The sequence below is a fragment of the Ranitomeya imitator genome, chromosome 9 (assembly GCF_032444005.1).
Source record: "Ranitomeya imitator isolate aRanImi1 chromosome 9, aRanImi1.pri, whole genome shotgun sequence".
Classification (NCBI taxonomy): domain Eukaryota; kingdom Metazoa; phylum Chordata; class Amphibia; order Anura; family Dendrobatidae; genus Ranitomeya; species Ranitomeya imitator.
The window spans coordinates 10069452-10086307 of NC_091290.1; the positions used below are offsets into that span (position 1 = coordinate 10069452).

Sequence of the window (16856 nt, forward strand, 5' to 3'; positions counted from 1 at the left end):
GAATTACGGTATTATACGGGCACAATGTGGCAGCATGATTTTTGTTCCGTATGGAATTATGATTGGTAGTGATAACATTGCATAGAAATGATACAATGTCATTATGCGGACATTCTATTTGCATAGTATTGGGATATTATAAAGTATTATTCTTTGTATATTATATGACGATTTTTTTTTAGGATCAATAATTACATTTCCTGATATTTTATTTGACAACAATAAATGATCAATTTGATCCTAACGACCATTTTGATTGGAAATAGAAATACATTTCACGAGTTTTGCACAACCTTCTACGTTTGCCACAATTTTAAGAATTTCCTTGACCTCATACGGATGTGACCGCCCCACCTCCCCTCTTTCAAGTTTCTCAAAAGCCATTATTCAGACTGTGTCGGGAAAGCTAAAAGCCTCACACAGCGAGCGCACAGCCGGGGACAACGCCGGAGAATGATGACTTTAATAGTTTTCAGTTCCTTTTTGTTCTTTTGGGGTTTATGTGAGATAAAGTCTTTGGGATATCACAGCGGAGAAATCAGAGGAGGAGGCCTGCAGGGGCCGAGGGGTTAACACTCACTACATTATTCCTAATCTCTGATTTATTACATTACTAAGCCAACAATGATAAAACTATTACACGGTCAGATATGGAGAGACTACTATGGGCCCATACTGCGCCTATGGGCGGCACAGAGGGGTTTGATCTACACGGTCGCCCCTTTGTGACTTATTTGGCTGCCCCGTGACTCCTCTGGTCCCATACTGCACCCTCCAGGTGCTAAAACATTGTTTGGGCCCACACTGTGCCTTCATGGGCCACAAAATACTTTGGGAACACGCTCTGAAGCTTTAAGACACTGGAACCTTTAGACCCATGCTGCCCCCTCTCCTGTATGACATACTGCCCACTATATGATACAGTCCTTTAAACCCATACTGCCCCCCTGTATGACACACAGTCTTTTAGGCTCATACTCTCCCATCTGACAGAGACTCCTTTAAGTCCATACTGCCCCCCCATCTGATAGAGACTCCTTTAGGTCCATACTGCCCCCCCATCTGATAGAGAATCCTTTAGGTCCATACTGCCCCCTGTCTGATAGAGAATCCTTTAGGTCCATACTGCCCCACCTGATATAGACTCCTTTAGGTCCATACTGCCCCCCATCTGATAGAAAATCCTTTAGGTCCATACTACCCCGTCTGACAGAGACTCCTTTAGGTCCATACTGCCCCATCTGACAGAGAATCCTTTAGGTCCACACTGCCCCCCGTCTGATAGAGAATCCTTTAGGTCCATACTGCCGTCTGATAGAGAACCCTTAAGGTCCATACTGCCCCGTCTGATAGAGAATCCTTTAGGTCCATACTGCCCCATCTGATAGAGAATCCTTTAGGTCCATACTGCCCCCTGTCTGATAGAGAACCCTATAGGTTCATACTGTCCCTGTCTGATAAGAGTCCTTTAGGTCCATACTGCCCCCTGTCTGATAGAGAATCCTTTAGGTCCATACTGCCCCCCATCTGATAGAGAATCCTTTAGGTCCATACTGCCCCCCATCTGATAGAGAATCCTTTAGGTCCATACTGCCCCCTGTCTGATAGAGAATCCTTAAGGTCCATACTGCCCCATCTGATAGAGAATCCTTTAGGTCCATACTGCCCCCCATCTGATAGAGAATCCTTTAGGTCCATACTGCCCCCCATCTGATAGAGAATCCTTTAGGTCCATACTGCCCCCTGTCTGATAGAGAATCCTTAAGGTCCATACTGCCCCATCTGATAGAGAATCCCTCTATTGCTCCAGTCCCTGACAGCAAGCAGCTTGAATGGTAAACAGATCATTCATTCTCTGAGCTGAAATATCCTGCATGTCTATTGCTCCAGTCCCTGACAGCAAGCAGCTTGAATGGTAAACAGATCATTCATTCTCTGAGCTGAAATATCCTGCATGTCTATTGCTCCAGTCCCTGACAGCAAGCAGCTTGAATGGTAAACAGATCATTCATTCTCTGAGCTGAAATATCCTGCATGTCTATTGCTCCAGTCCCTGACAGCAAGCAGCTTGAATGGTATCTGAGTCATTCCATCTTCGGCATTGAATCCTGCATATATCTATATATGTTAGTCATCCTATTATGCATTTTTTGTGTTTATAGATATTTAATCTGACTTTGCATGTCCTTACTCAGCGAGATCACATAACTGTTTCAAAGTGGTCTATGATCCATGTAGACCTGGACATTTGTTTATCTGATCACTACATTTATTGTGTCCTGTTGTCTCAACTGAGTTTGATTGATTGCTAACGAGCTTTAACACAAAAAAAAAAAAAAAAAAAAGGAAGATCTAAGGGCTAGCCTTCTATAAATGTAGACTTAGCTTGGGGAAGCATTCATGCAGGGGTGCATTCGTGCACTTGTATTCGTGTATTTTTATTCAAAGTACTTTTTTTTCTAAGTACTCGGCAGTTATAACATGGCAGTTAGACAGGGCAGGAGACAGGTAAGAAAAACTAAATCTATTCCCTATTCACTTGAAACAACACAAATACTCACCATATTTATTTGCATATTCTATATCCTGGCTGCTGCATTCACTCACATTCACCGCCCTTGCATTAACTCTCTACACTCCATCCATATCGGCCCCTCTGTCCTTGCCTCTCCTATGTATAGCACTCATGCTCTGTTCACATTGCTTAGCAGCGCAGATCCATTCAGTCCCACCATCCAACACAAGAGACGCTCTCACAAATCACTTAACCATCTGCTCACTCTTTCGATCCTCCTCCTCCTAGTTGCTGGAGACATCTCTCCAAACCCCGGCCCCCCATGTTATAGCCAGTCAAACCTCCCAATTTCTACACCCAGAAACCCCTCTAACCTTATTAATATTCCCTGCATGCCTTCTGTCTCTTTGAATTGTGCCCTTTGGAATTCTCGCTCTGTGTGTAATAAACTCTCCTTCATCCATGACTTCTTCCTTTCTAATTCTCTTAACCTCCTGGCTCTTACTGAAACCTGGATCCAGCAGTCAGACACCACCGCTGCTGCTGCTCTTTCATATGGTGCACTACACTTTTCTCATACCCCAAGATCGGACAACAGAGCAGGTGGAGGCGTTGGTCTGCTCCTTTCACCAAAATGTACTTTCCAAGTTATCCCCCAAGTACCCTCACTTGTCTTCCCTTCCTTTGAGGTCCATGTGGTCAGACTCTACGTCCCCTTCTCCATGCGAGTGGTGGTGGTGTATCGTCCTCCCGGCCCCTCTCATCAGTTCCTGGATCATTTTGCCACCTGGCTTCCACACTTTCTTTCCTGTGACACCCCCACCCTTATCATGGGTGATTTCAACATCCCTATTGCCTCTCCCCTCTCCCCATCTGCTTCTCACCTTTTGGCTCTAACCTCCTCTTTCGGCCTCTCGCAGCATACTAACTCGCCAACACATGAAGATGGAAACTCCCTTGACTTGGTCTTCTCCCGGCTTTGCTCAGTGGATGATTTCACAAACTCCCCTCTCCCACTCTCTGACCACCACCTTCTTTCATTCTCTATCAAGAACTGCCATCCCGCTCAGGTCACCCCCACTTTCCACACTTATAGAAACATACAGGCCATTAACACCCAGGAACTTATGAAGAACTTGCAGTCCTCATTGGCCCCAATCTCCTCCATCTCATGTCCTGATTCTGCTCTGAAGCATTACAATGAAACACTGCAACATGCCCTGGATGAAGTTGCACCTCCTACACATGAAACAACTCGGCACAGACGGCAACAACCGTGGCACACGCTGCAAACACGTTTCCTGCAGCGGTGCTCCAGGTGCGCAGAACGTCTGTGGAGAAAATCTAATCTACCCGAAGATTTCATCCATTATAAGTTCATGCTAAAGACATACAATTCTGCCCTTCACCTCTCCAAACAAACCTACTTCAACACCCTCATCACCTCCCTGTCCAATAACCCTAAACGTCTCTTTGACACGTTCCAGTCCCTACTCAACCCAAGAGCGCAGGCCCCAACCACGGATCTCCGTGCTGACAATCTGGCCAATTACTTCAAAGAAAAAATTGACCATATTCGACAGGAAATCATCTCCCAATCTCTTCATACCATGCACTGTCCTCCCTCCCCCACTGCATCTAGTTCACTCTCTGACTTTGAACCAGTTACAGAAGAAGAAGTAAGCAGGCTCCTTGCATCTTCTCGCCCGACCACTTGCACCAGTGACCCCATTCCGTCACATTTCCTCCAGTCCCTTTCCCCGGCTGTCACCTCTCACCTAACTAAAATATTCAACCTTTCCCTCACTTCCGGTATTTTTCCCTCCTCATTTAAGCATGCCATCATACATCCATTACTTAAAAAACCATCCCTCGACCAAAACTGTGCCGCTAATTATAGACCTGTCTCTAATCTTCCCTTCATCTCTAAACTCCTCGAACGCCTGGTCCACTCCCGTCTTACCCGCTATCTCTCAGATAACTCTCTTCTCGACCCTCTTCAATCTGGTTTCCGCTCTTTACACTCTACTGAAACTGCCCTCACTAAAGTCTCTAATGACCTACTAACAGCTAAATCTAATGGTCACTACTCCATGCTAATCCTCTTGGATCTCTCTGCAGCATTTGATACTGTGGATCATCAGCTCCTCCTCACTATGCTCCGCTCCATCGGCCTCAAGGACACCGTTCTCTCCTGGTTCTCCTCCTATCTCTCTGACCGATCCTTCACTGTATGTTTCGCTGGTTCCTCCTCCTCTCACCTTCCCCTTACTGTTGGGGTTCCTCAAGGATCAGTCCTAGGCCCCCTCCTCTTCTCTTTGTATACTGCCCCTATTGGACAAACAATCAGTAGATTTGGCTTCCAGTACCATCTCTATGCTGACGACACCCAACTATACACTTCTTCTCCTGATCTCACGCCTGCCTTATTAGAAAACACCAGTGATTGTCTTACCGCTGTCTCTAGCATCATGTCCTCCCTCTATCTGAAACTAAACCTGTCAAAAACTGAACTCCTCGTGTTTTCTCCCTCTACTAACCTACCTTTGCCTGACATTGCCATCTCCGTTTGCGGTTCCACCATTACTCCAAAGCAACATGCCCGCTGCCTTGGGGTCATCCTTGATTCTGACCTTTCATTCACCCCCCACATCCGATCACTGGCTCGCTCTTCTTACCTGCATCTCAAAAACATTTCTAGAATTCGCCCTTTTCTTACTTTCGACTCTGCAAAAACTCTTACTGTTTCACTTATTCATTCTCGTCTGGACTATTGTAACTCTCTACTAATCGGCCTCCCTCTTACCAAACTCTCCCCGCTCCAATCTGTCCTGAATGCTGCTGCCAGGATCATATTCCTCACCAACCGTTACACCGATGCCTCTACCTTGTGCCAGTCATTACACTGGTTACCCATCCACTCAAGAATCCAGTACAAAACTACTACCCTCATCCACAAAGCACTCCATGGCTCAGCACCACCCTACATCTCCTCTCTGGTCTCAGTCTACCACCCTACCCGTGCCCTCCGCTCCGCTGATGACCTCAGGTTAGCATCCTCAATAATCAGAACCTCCCACTCCCGTCTCCAAGACTTTACACGTGCTGCGCCGATTCTTTGGAATGCACTACCTAGGATAATACGATTAATCCCCAATCCCCACAGTTTTAAGCGTGCCCTAAAAACTCATTTGTTCAGACTGGCCTACCGCCTCAATGCATTAACCTAACGATCCCTGTGTGGCCTATATTAAAAAAAAAAAAAAAATTAATTAACTGGTTCATGCAGCTTTACATGAACACCCAAGCCTTACACTATGGCTGGTCCGAATAACTATAGCAATTGTTACCATCCACCTCTCGTGTCTCCCCTTTTCCTCATAGTTTGTAAGCTTACGAGCAGGGCCCTCACTCCTCTTGGTATCTGTTTTGAACTGTATTTCTGTTATGCTGTAATGTCTATTGTATGTACAAGTCCCCTCTATAATTTGTAAAGCGCTGCGGAATATGTTGGCGCTATATAAATAAAAATTATTATTATTATTATTATTTAGGTCCATACTGCCCCCCCCCCCCATCTGATAGAGAATCCTTTAGGTCCATACCGCCCTCTGTCTGATAGAGAATCCTTTAGGTCCATACTGCCCCCTGTCTGATAGAGAATCCTTTAGGTCCATACTGCCCCATCTGATAGAGAATCCTTTAGGTCCATACTGCCCCCCCCCATCTGATAGAGAATCCTTTAGGTCCATACCGCCCTCTGTCTGATAGAGAATCCTTTAGGTCCATACTGCCCCCTGTCTGATAGAGAATCCTTTAGGTCCATACTGCCCCCCATCTGATAGAGAATCCTTTAGGTCCATACTGCCCCCTGTCTGATAGAGAATCCTTAAGGTCCATACTGCCCCATCTGATAGAGAATCCTTTAGGTCCATACTGCCCCCCCCCCCATCTGATAGAGAATCCTTTAGGTCCATACCGCCCTCTGTCTGATAGAGAATCCTTTAGGTCCATACTGCCCCCTGTCTGATAGAGAATCCTTTAGGTCCATACTGCCCCATCTGATAGAGAATCCTTTAGGTCCATACTGCCCCCTGTCTGATAGAGAATCTTTTAGGTCCATACTGCCCCGTCTGATAGAGAATCCTTTAGGTCCATACTGCCCCATCTGAGAGAATCCTTTAGGTCCATACTGCCCCCCCCCCCCATCTGATAGAGAATCCTTTAGGTCCATACCGCCCTCTGTCTGATAGAGAATCCTTTAGGTCCATACTGCCCCCTGTCTGATAGAGAATCCTTTAGGTCCATACTGCCCCATCTGATAGAGAATCCTTTAGGTCCATACTGCCCCCTGTCTGATAGAGAATCTTTTAGGTCCATACTGCCCCGTCTGATAGAGAATCCTTTAGGTCCATACTGCCTCTCCCACCCCCCCGTCCGTCTGATAGAGTATCTTTTAGGTCCATACTGTCCCGTCTGATAGAGAATCCTTTAGGTCCATACCGCCCTCTGTCTGATACAGAATCCTTTAGGTCCATACTGCCCCATCTGATAGAGAATCCTTTAGGTCCATACTGCCCCGTCTGATAGAGAATTCTTTAGTCGCATACTGCCTCGTCTGATAGTCATTTAGGTCCATACTGCCTCCTGTATGATAGTGGGAAGAGTCGGCCAAAGCGCCAGAATTGGTGAATCAAATAAATGTTCCTTTTCTGGGTGGCTGGATCTGCTGTCTTTAGGTTGGGGGGGCGGGCAATAACCATGGTCCCTTACCAGCCAGAGAATACCATGCCGGTTATTAAAATTATTTATTTAAATATTTTAACTAGTCAAGCGGGGGTTATAATTTGCCCCTCAAGCAATCCTACAAGAAGCTCTCACTGAAATGTTGCTTGGTCTTCCAGACCTTATCTTGATCTCCACTGTTCTTGTTAACTGCCATTTATTAAATACACTTCGAACTGAGGAAAGAGCAACTTGAAACCGTTTTGCTCTCTTCTTATAGCCTTCTTCTGGTTTGTTGTTCTCCACCAATTTCATTCTCAGAGTTCTAGGGCAGCTGCTTACAAGATCCCACGGCTGCTGTTTTTTTTTGGCACAAGGTTAGAGGAGGCTGGGTTTTTATAAAGCTGGAGATTTGCATCATCCGGCCTTTCCTAACGATGATAGTGAACAAGTCATAACCCAAACAGGCTAATTCAGGTCTGAAACCTTGGTCAATGTTATCTGAACACACAAATCTCCAAGGGTGCCCAAACTTTGGCATCGGCCCATTTTTGTAATTTTTAAAATGTAAAAGATGAAAATATATACCGTATCTATTTTTTTGCCTAAAATACAAAGGAAACGTGTCATCTTTAACTTTAGGACTTTTAGAGATCATTTCATCTTCTACTTGCTAATCTGTTCGCAATAACAGTCATTTTGACCAGGGGTGCCCAAACTTTTACATGTCACTGTATGTATGTTTCCCTGTAAATCATAGAAACTCATATTCACATTTACTAAATAAGAAACAGAATATTCGGCATCGAAGCCCCCATGACCCCTCAAATTGCTTCTTGTATAACAATCATATTCCTTTCTCCTAAACAAAATTGGGAGCAAAAATCGCCCTCTGTCGCTGCCATTGATGTATGCATTATATAATAGCACATAAAACTCAAAGGTAAAGAAAGTAAAAAAAAAAGTGGAGGGGGGGTTCTCTTGAAAAGATCTATCGGAGAAAAAGAACAAAGAAGGTTTAAGGACGGCAAATTGCTGTTGTGCCGCAATAGATAATGACACCTCAATCCCCAACAGTAAAAAAACAACTTTATGTTACTGGAGCTTTCCAGCCAGTACGTGCCTTGCAGACCATGTCTGCCCAAAATACAAAAACAGAAGTAAGAAACACAGTAAATATAAATATTTCTTGCACTTTCCTTCAGGGGTATATATATATACTTTTGTGAGTGCACTATTTATGTAGGGGACACACAGAGCCATCCAGAGGCACACAGAGCCCCCGTGGCTCCCCAGTACAGAACCATAGGCTCTCCGTGGGCCGCCATATGGCGCCTTCATATGACGTTGTACTGTAGATTTTGCTTCCTACACGCAATGCATTCATTATATTCTAGCACATACAACTAGAAAAAAAATTTTCATTACAGTGGCCTTGTCTCTGAACCCCACTTGGTAAACATCTGATTTTACCAGGGAAGCCGTACTCAGTCAGTCAGTCATGTAATATTACATGGCGGCGATGTAACTCAAGGGCAGCTTTTATCTGGCAGAGAGGGGAACCCAAGCTTGGGAACCCCTTCCATTATGACACAGATTTGTCTAATTAGGGTCTATAGACAGGGGTCATCTTCACAAGAAATATGGTCAGCATGGGCCCCATAAATGTCTAAGGGTGCTACATTATGACTTTATATAGATCAAAAAGTTGCAAGAAATTGTAATATGATCATGTGCGGCAGATTTAAAGGAGGTATTCCAGTCTATAAAAATTATCACCTGTTCACCGGGTAGGTGAAAGCTGGTGAATCGATAAGAATGCCACTGTTTGGACCAACCTTATCACCCCTCAGTCTCACCCATGTGCACAACCAGGTCAGGATGAAATGAATGGACCACCCATGTGCACAACCAGGTCAGGATGAGATGAATGGACCAGCCATGTGCACAACCAGGTCAGGATGAGATGCATGGACCAGCCATGTGCACAACCAAGTCAGGATGAGATGAAAAGCACCACAGATGTGTACAACCAGGTCAGGATGAGATGAATGGACCACCCATGTGCACAACCAGGTCAGGATGAGATGAATGGACCACCCATGTGCACAACCAGGTCATGATGAGATGAATGGACCACCCATGTGCACAACCAGGTCAGGATGAGATGCATGGACCACCCATGTGCACAACCAGTTCAGGATGAGATGAAAAGGACCACCAATGTGCACAACCAGTTCAGGATGAGATGAAAAGGACCACAGATGTGCACAACCAGGTCAGGATGATATGAATGGACCACCCATGTGCACAACCAGGTCAGGATGAGATGAATGGACCACCCATGTGCACAACCAGGTCACGGTGAGATGAATGGACCACCCATGTGCACAACCAGGTCAGGATGAGAAGAATGGACCAGCCATGTGCACAACCAGGTCAGGATGAGATGAATGGACCACCCATGTGCACAACCAGGTCACGGTGAGATGAATGGACCAGCCATGTGCACAACCAGGTCAGGATGAGAAGAATGGACCAGCCATGTGCACAACCAGGTCAGGATGAGATGAATGGACCACCCATGTGCACAACCAGGTCAGGATGAGATGAAAAGCACCACAGATGTGCACAACCAGGTCAGGATGAGATGAATGGACCACCCATGTGCACAACCAGGTCAGGATGAGATGAATGGACCACCCATGTGCACAACCAGGTCAGGATGAGATGAATGGACCACCCATGTGCACAACCAGGTCAGGATGAGATGCATGGACCAGCCATGTGCACAACCAGTTCAGGATGAGATGAAAAGGACCACCAATGTGCACAACCAGTTCAGGATGAGATGAAAAGGACCACAGATGTGCACAACCAGGTCAGGATGATATGAATGGACCACCCATGTGCACAACCAGGTCAGGATGATATGAATGGACCACCCATGTGCACAACCAGGTCACGGTGAGATGAATGGACCACCCATGTGCACAACCAGGTCAGGATGAGAAGAATGGACCAGCCATGTGCACAACCAGGTCAGGATGAGATGAATGGACCACCCATGTGCACAACCAGGTCACGGTGAGATGAATGGACCAGCCATGTGCACAACCAGGTCAGGATGAGAAGAATGGACCAGCCATGTGCACAACCAGGTCAGGATGAGATGAATGGACCACCCATGTGCACAACCAGGTCACGGTGAGATGAATGGACCACCCATGTGCACAACCAGGTCACGGTGAGATGAATGGACCACCCATGTGCACAACCAGGTCAGGATGAGATTAATGGACCAGCCATGTGCACAACCAGGTCAGGATGAGATGAATGGACCACCCATGTGCACAACCAGGTCAGGATGAGATGAATGGACCACCCATGTGCACAATCAAGTCAGGATGAGATGAATGGACCACCCATGTGCACAACCAGGTCAGGATGAGATGAAAAGGACCACCGATGTGCACAACCAGGTCAGGAAGAGATGAATGCACCACCAATGTGCACAACCAGGTCAGGATGAGAAGAATGGACCACCCATGTGCACAACCAGGTCAGGATGAGATGAATGGACCACCCATGTGCACAACCAGGTCAGGATGAGATGCATGGACCACCCATGTGCACAACCAGGTCAGGATGAGATGCATGGACCAGCCATGTGCACAACCAGGTCAGGATGAGATGAATGGACCACCCATGTGCACAACCAGGTCAGGATGAGATGAAAAGGACCACCGATGTGCACAACCAGGTCAGGAAGAGATGAATGCACCACCAATGTGCACAACCAGGTCAGGATGAGATGAATGGACCACCCATGTGCACAACCAGGTCAGGATGAGATGAATGGACCACCCATGTGCACAACCAGGTCAGGATGAGATGCATGGACCAGCCATGTGCACAACCAGTTCAGGATGAGATGAAAAGGACCACCAATGTGCACAACCAGTTCAGGATGAGATGAAAAGGACCACAGATGTGCACAACCAGGTCAGGATGAGATGAATGGACCACCCATGTGCACAACCAGGTCAGGATGAGACGAATGGACCACCCATGTGCACAACCAGGTCACGGTGAGATGAATGGACCACCCATGTGCACAACCAGGTCAGGATGAGAAGAATGGACCAGCCATGTGCACAACCAGGTCAGGATGAGATGAATGGACCACCCATGTGCACAACCAGGTCAGGATGAGATGAAAAGGACCACCGATGTGCACAACCAGGTCAGGAAGAGATGAATGGTCCACCCATGTGCACAACCTGGTCAGGATGAGATGAATGCACCACCAATGTGCACAACCAGGTCAGGATGAGATGAATGGACCACCCATGTGCACAACCAGGTCAGGATGAGATGAATGGACCACCCATGTGCACAACAAGGTCAGGATGAGATGAATGGACCACCCATGTGCACAACCAGGTCAGGATGAGATGAAAGGACCAGCCTGAATGTGCACAACCAGTTCAGGATGAGATGAAAGGACCACTGATGTGCACACCCAGTTCAGGATAGATGAAAGGACCATCCTGAATGTGCATGTGCCAATTTAGCTATATGGCATTAACGAAGGTCATCATCTCTCCCATAATTCTGACCCCTATGTTACTCCCAGCTGAAAGCAGATTTCTCTTAAGGGGAGAAAAAAAACTGATTGGGTACAGGGAGGTGTAAGAAATATTAAAAATAAAATCTGTACTCACCTCCTGGACCTGCACCACTCGTCTGCACTCGGTATCCTGCCATTTTCTAGGCATCAAATCCATTAGGGAAGTATAGTTTGACCATGGCAGCTTTTACAGTTCATCCGAACAGGAAGAGAGAAGTTTCATCCTGTTCGGACAAAATTTGAAGTCTGCAAATGATTAGCGGCTGCTGAATGGTTGCAGCAGTTCCATGGCACCCTCAGGTGCATGTGGATACAAGGAGAACAGCAGGCGACACAGAACTAAGTGAGAAGGAGGCGTGTTGCCGGGCCAGGAGGTATTGGCATTTTTTTAGTTCTTGCACCGCCCACGACCCATTAAGTTTAACTTTTAAAGTAAGAGTCAACCACTCTAAGCATGGGAGGGACTTTCTCTTGTGCCGACTGCTGAATTTCGTGCAGCCGACCAAAGAACAGTAGTGAAAACATAAATCCCTTCCCAGTCACATCCTATCATCCAAACCCTGCAGAATTATCAATGTTTTACTGAAAACGCAATGGTTTCTGTGTCATTTTCATTTCGGCTGCACAGCGGGGGTCTCATCTCTGTCCGGGCCATGCAAAGCCGGTGTCCCGTCCCTCTCTTCGGGCCATGTTCACTTCTGTCTCTAAGGTGGTCAGTCACCAAGGTCTTTAGTTCTGCTGATTCCAGGGTTGTACTTCTGTCAATCGTACGTTGATGGCCTTGGAATGAGTCTGGTTCCATTGTAGCAAGAAAAAGACGATGCACTGGGTGGCGGGGGCGTTTGGGACCTGAACAAGTGGCTGGGGTACAGACAACGAAGGGGTAAATGCAACTTCTTGGGCCAATACACAATATGGCCCCCTTAATTATAGTAATGCTTTTCTGGTGTGGAGAAGGGGGACGTTTTAGGCTCTAGTGCTGGTTCCCACCACAGGTTCCTTAGCGTCCAGATAAAGCACAGAAGAACTTACGAGACTATCGGCTGAAACAATTTATAACCACAAGGCATGAAGCCCTTCCATGACACCGATCGGAAAGTTCATCAGCGTCCATGATCTTCGTCAGCAAACTAGATCCATCAGCTTCACCACAAGCGACGCAGACGTGTGCCTGAGCCGGCTAACCTACAGAAGACGAGTCTTATCTTCAGAAGCTCGTTGTGGCTTCATTCATCATAATATCTAGTAGATTTATCACAGGTTACATTGTCAGGTGAATGAACTTGGTAAATGTCAGTGTTTTTCAGCAAGTGGCGGCTTCTAGGTGCTGGAAAACAAGTGTGACATTTCTGAAATGATCACGAGCCCAGAAAATGCAGTGAGCTGAGAACCGTGACAACAGCGGAGAACCATTAATTATAGGAACCGGTGACACAGGAAAGATGAACGCGGCACGATAATTAGAGCAATAGTACAGGACTTGCTGGCCACCTTCCAGGGCTGTCCTATGGTTTGCGGTCCTATGGGTTTGGCCTTGGACACCGCTACGGGCTGCATAGATATAGCAGGTCCCTCATATGAGCACTAAAGGCTGATAAAACTCTGCAGTAGTTTGGAGCCTGTTGAAGAATTCAACCCAACTCGGCCTTTCTGCCTTGAAACCTCTTCCGTTTTATCATCTGATGCTACATACGACCATTGATTGACTATTCTACGGCAGAACGATGCCGATGCATGTCCACTGTATCTTGACCATGACATTGCCTGCCATTTTGTGCCAAAACAATTTGTTTAGCTTCTGGTTCATGTACTCATGTTTAGGAGACTACATCCAAAAAGCCCCTTTACCTTCCTCCACTGACTTTTCCGAAATGATAGGGTTAATAAAATCTAAAATGCATCCCAAGACCGAGCTGTAAAAAGGGCTACCATCATCTTCTCCATGACCACCATCACGTAAACTGGGGATAGTGGTGTCCATCATCTTCTCCATGGCCGCCAACAGTCTACTATAGGTAATGGCTACTGTCATCTTCTAGATGACCGTCAGCAAATAAGCTGTGGATAATGGCTACTGTCATCTTCCCAATGGCACTAGCAGGCATGCTGTGGATAGTGGCAACGTCATCTTCTCCATGGCACCAGCGGGTAAGCTGTGAATAGTGGCTGCCATCATCTCAATGGCGCCAGCAGATAAGTTGTGGATAGTGGCTGCGTGATCTTCTCCATGGCCGCCAGAAGATAAGCTGTGGATAGTGGCTTCCGTAGTCTTCTCCATTGCTGCCAGCAGATAAGCTGTTGATAGTGGCAGCGTCGTCTTCTCCATGGCCGACAGCAGGTAAGCTGTGGATAGTGGCAGCGTCGTCTTCTCCATGGCCGCCAGCAGGTAAGCTGTGGATAGTGGCTGCATCATCTTCTCCATGGCCGCCAGCAGGTAAGCTATGGATAGTGGCAGCGTTTTCTTCTCCATGGCCGCCAGCACATAAGCTGTGGATAGTGGCAGCGTCGTCTTCTCCATGGCCGCCAGCAGGTAAGCTGTGGATAGTGGCTGCATCATCTTCTCCATGGCCGACAGCAGGTAAGCTGTGGATAGTGGCAGCGTCCTCTACTCCATGGCCGCCAGCAGGTAAGCTGTGGATAGTGGCAGCGTCATCTTCTCCATGGCCGCCAGCAGGTAAGATATGGATAGTGGCAGCGTTTTCTTCTCCATGGCCGACAGCAGGTAAGCTGTGGATAGTGGCTGCATCATCTTCTCCATGGCCGCCAGCACATAAGCTGTGGATAGTGGCAGCGTCGTCTTCTCCATGGCCGCCAGCAGGTAAGCTGTGGATAGTGGCAGCGTCGTCTTCTCCATGGCCGACAGCAGGTAAGCTGTGGATAGTGGCAGCGTCGTCTTCTCCATGGCCGACAGCAGATAAGCTGTGGTTAGTGACTATCTACGTAGACAGTGGCTGCAGTCATCTTCTCCATGTAAAATGGAACTGAAGATTTGCCACTTTCTACAGGTTGATGGAGACGTCCAACATGCTGCTCCCATAGGCCCTAGGTTTGCTTTTACATACTCCATTTTCCTGCACATTACCGGCTGCAGAATGAGTTAACTGAAAGTCTGTCAGTGATCTCGTTCAGATGGGAGAGATCCTCTTATCATTTCCTGTGCTCTTCTCCGCTGATTCATGAGGACAGACCACAAGGAATAAAGCTGATCTTTGATGTGTTCATAAATCAGCTGAAAGGACCTCAGAATAAGACAAAAGTGCTACAAACTTTCTCCTCCGAATGAACTGAATGAAGGCTTCTTAGTTAGCAATTTGCAGGCTGTTGTATTATCCCCGGCACATGGTGGACGGGGGCCTTGTTACAGATTTTCATTAGGGGCCAAGGAGCAACAAATTACATTTCCATACAAAACTAAAATGGTTAACAGGATAAATGTGATGAAGAAATCGCTCGGCTGATACTGAATGTAAATTACTTCGGCCAAGCCTAGAAAGCTCAATAATATATTCTGTTGAGCCAGTCCATTAAAAATTGTTTAAAGTCTTGTGTTGAACGCAACGGGGGAAAAAGTGGCTATTCATCGGATTTTATATAGTTCATCCAACAAAACAAACACATAATAATACCCTGACACACAGCCGGAAAGGGAAAGTTAATATAAAAAAAAACAAACAAAAAAAAGTTTAAAAAAAAAACACCATAAAATGCACAAGAACAACAACAACAACACAACAAAGCAAACAGAACAAGCGGTTACTTGGAACGTGACTTTGATTAATGGACCTCTTGGGTTTTCTTCGGGACGCACGGTCCTTGTGGCAGTCACTTCTTTTCAGATTTTATTTATTGGCTTACGAGAAGAACACAAACATTTAGAATATTAAGAGGCACAAAGTCATAGAAAGTAAACACCGTGTACGACAAACGCTGTACAGGACAAGACTTTCTATAGACGGTCACTTAGGAAAAAGCTCATCAAGGGATATTCGGGGGGGAACATACAGGATCACGCGATATTCGGGATATTCTGCACCAAAACTCACGCGTTTCGAGTCGCAAAGAATCTTACAGAAATGATCCTCTATCCACTGATGTAGCCATAATTGTTAGATGGGTGGGGGACTCAATGGTCACGAGACTCTTCTTCTCTACTGGCTACAAGAACGTGGCCAGGAGTAGTTGATGGAGCGACAAGTTCCCACTCTGATGAAGAAATTTTATCTTTTTTTTATTTCCTGAATTCTGCCCAAATGATTTAGCAAGAATCATTTTGAGCTCAATATATATGCATTTAATAATTGCTCACCTTCAACTTTATCGATGCACTCTTTTTCTAGTATTGGCATCCATCAGGTAGTTGGTCACCTTCCTCCATTTTTTCTTAAACTTTTCCAAAAAGACAAAGTGTTTCTCCAATGAATTGGGTCTTCTCGTAATATAATAGGAGTCAATAAAATCTACACTCTGGTCATTTGTGCTTTTAAGACGAATTGTCAGAACTGAAAATTAGCCCCTAAGGACGCCAATTCTGTTAACAGTGTTGCACACAATGCAGACCACGGTCAGACAGGCCCTTCTGGAATTTCTCAGAATTGCCAGATGGCCAGTCCGGCCTTTCATTGGACACATCTTGCCCAAACCAAATGGTTCCTCTGCTAGTCTTCTGTGTATAGGAGACTTCTCGTGAATAGTAACAGTCCGGCATATCGGATAACAACTTGCCAGATCTTTTTTGTTTCTCGTCCGATAAACTCGTTTCATTGGCGTTTGGCAGGGACCGACCTCCATACTAAACTGGGCATCCGCACTCTGTGCGCGGAGTCAGTGGGGTAAGAGGCTGAAGCAATGAGCGGAGGATCAAGAAAAAGTTTCCCGAACTCCTGCAGAGCCACCGGGTAAGGAATGACTAGAGCTGAGAGTTTGACATTAGGTAACAGAACACTTCAATATATTTAAGACTTTAATCACCGCTCTACGAAAAAA

The 16856-nt window shown here is 46.3% G+C and overlaps 1 protein-coding gene across 1 annotated transcript in view; it reads right to left on the reverse strand.

The window, feature by feature from the left end:
• Positions 1 to 16856, reverse strand: part of LOC138648850 (transmembrane protein 263-B-like) — a 149690-nt gene that overhangs the window by 87957 nt on the left and 44877 nt on the right. The gene's annotated exons all lie outside the window — the stretch shown is intronic.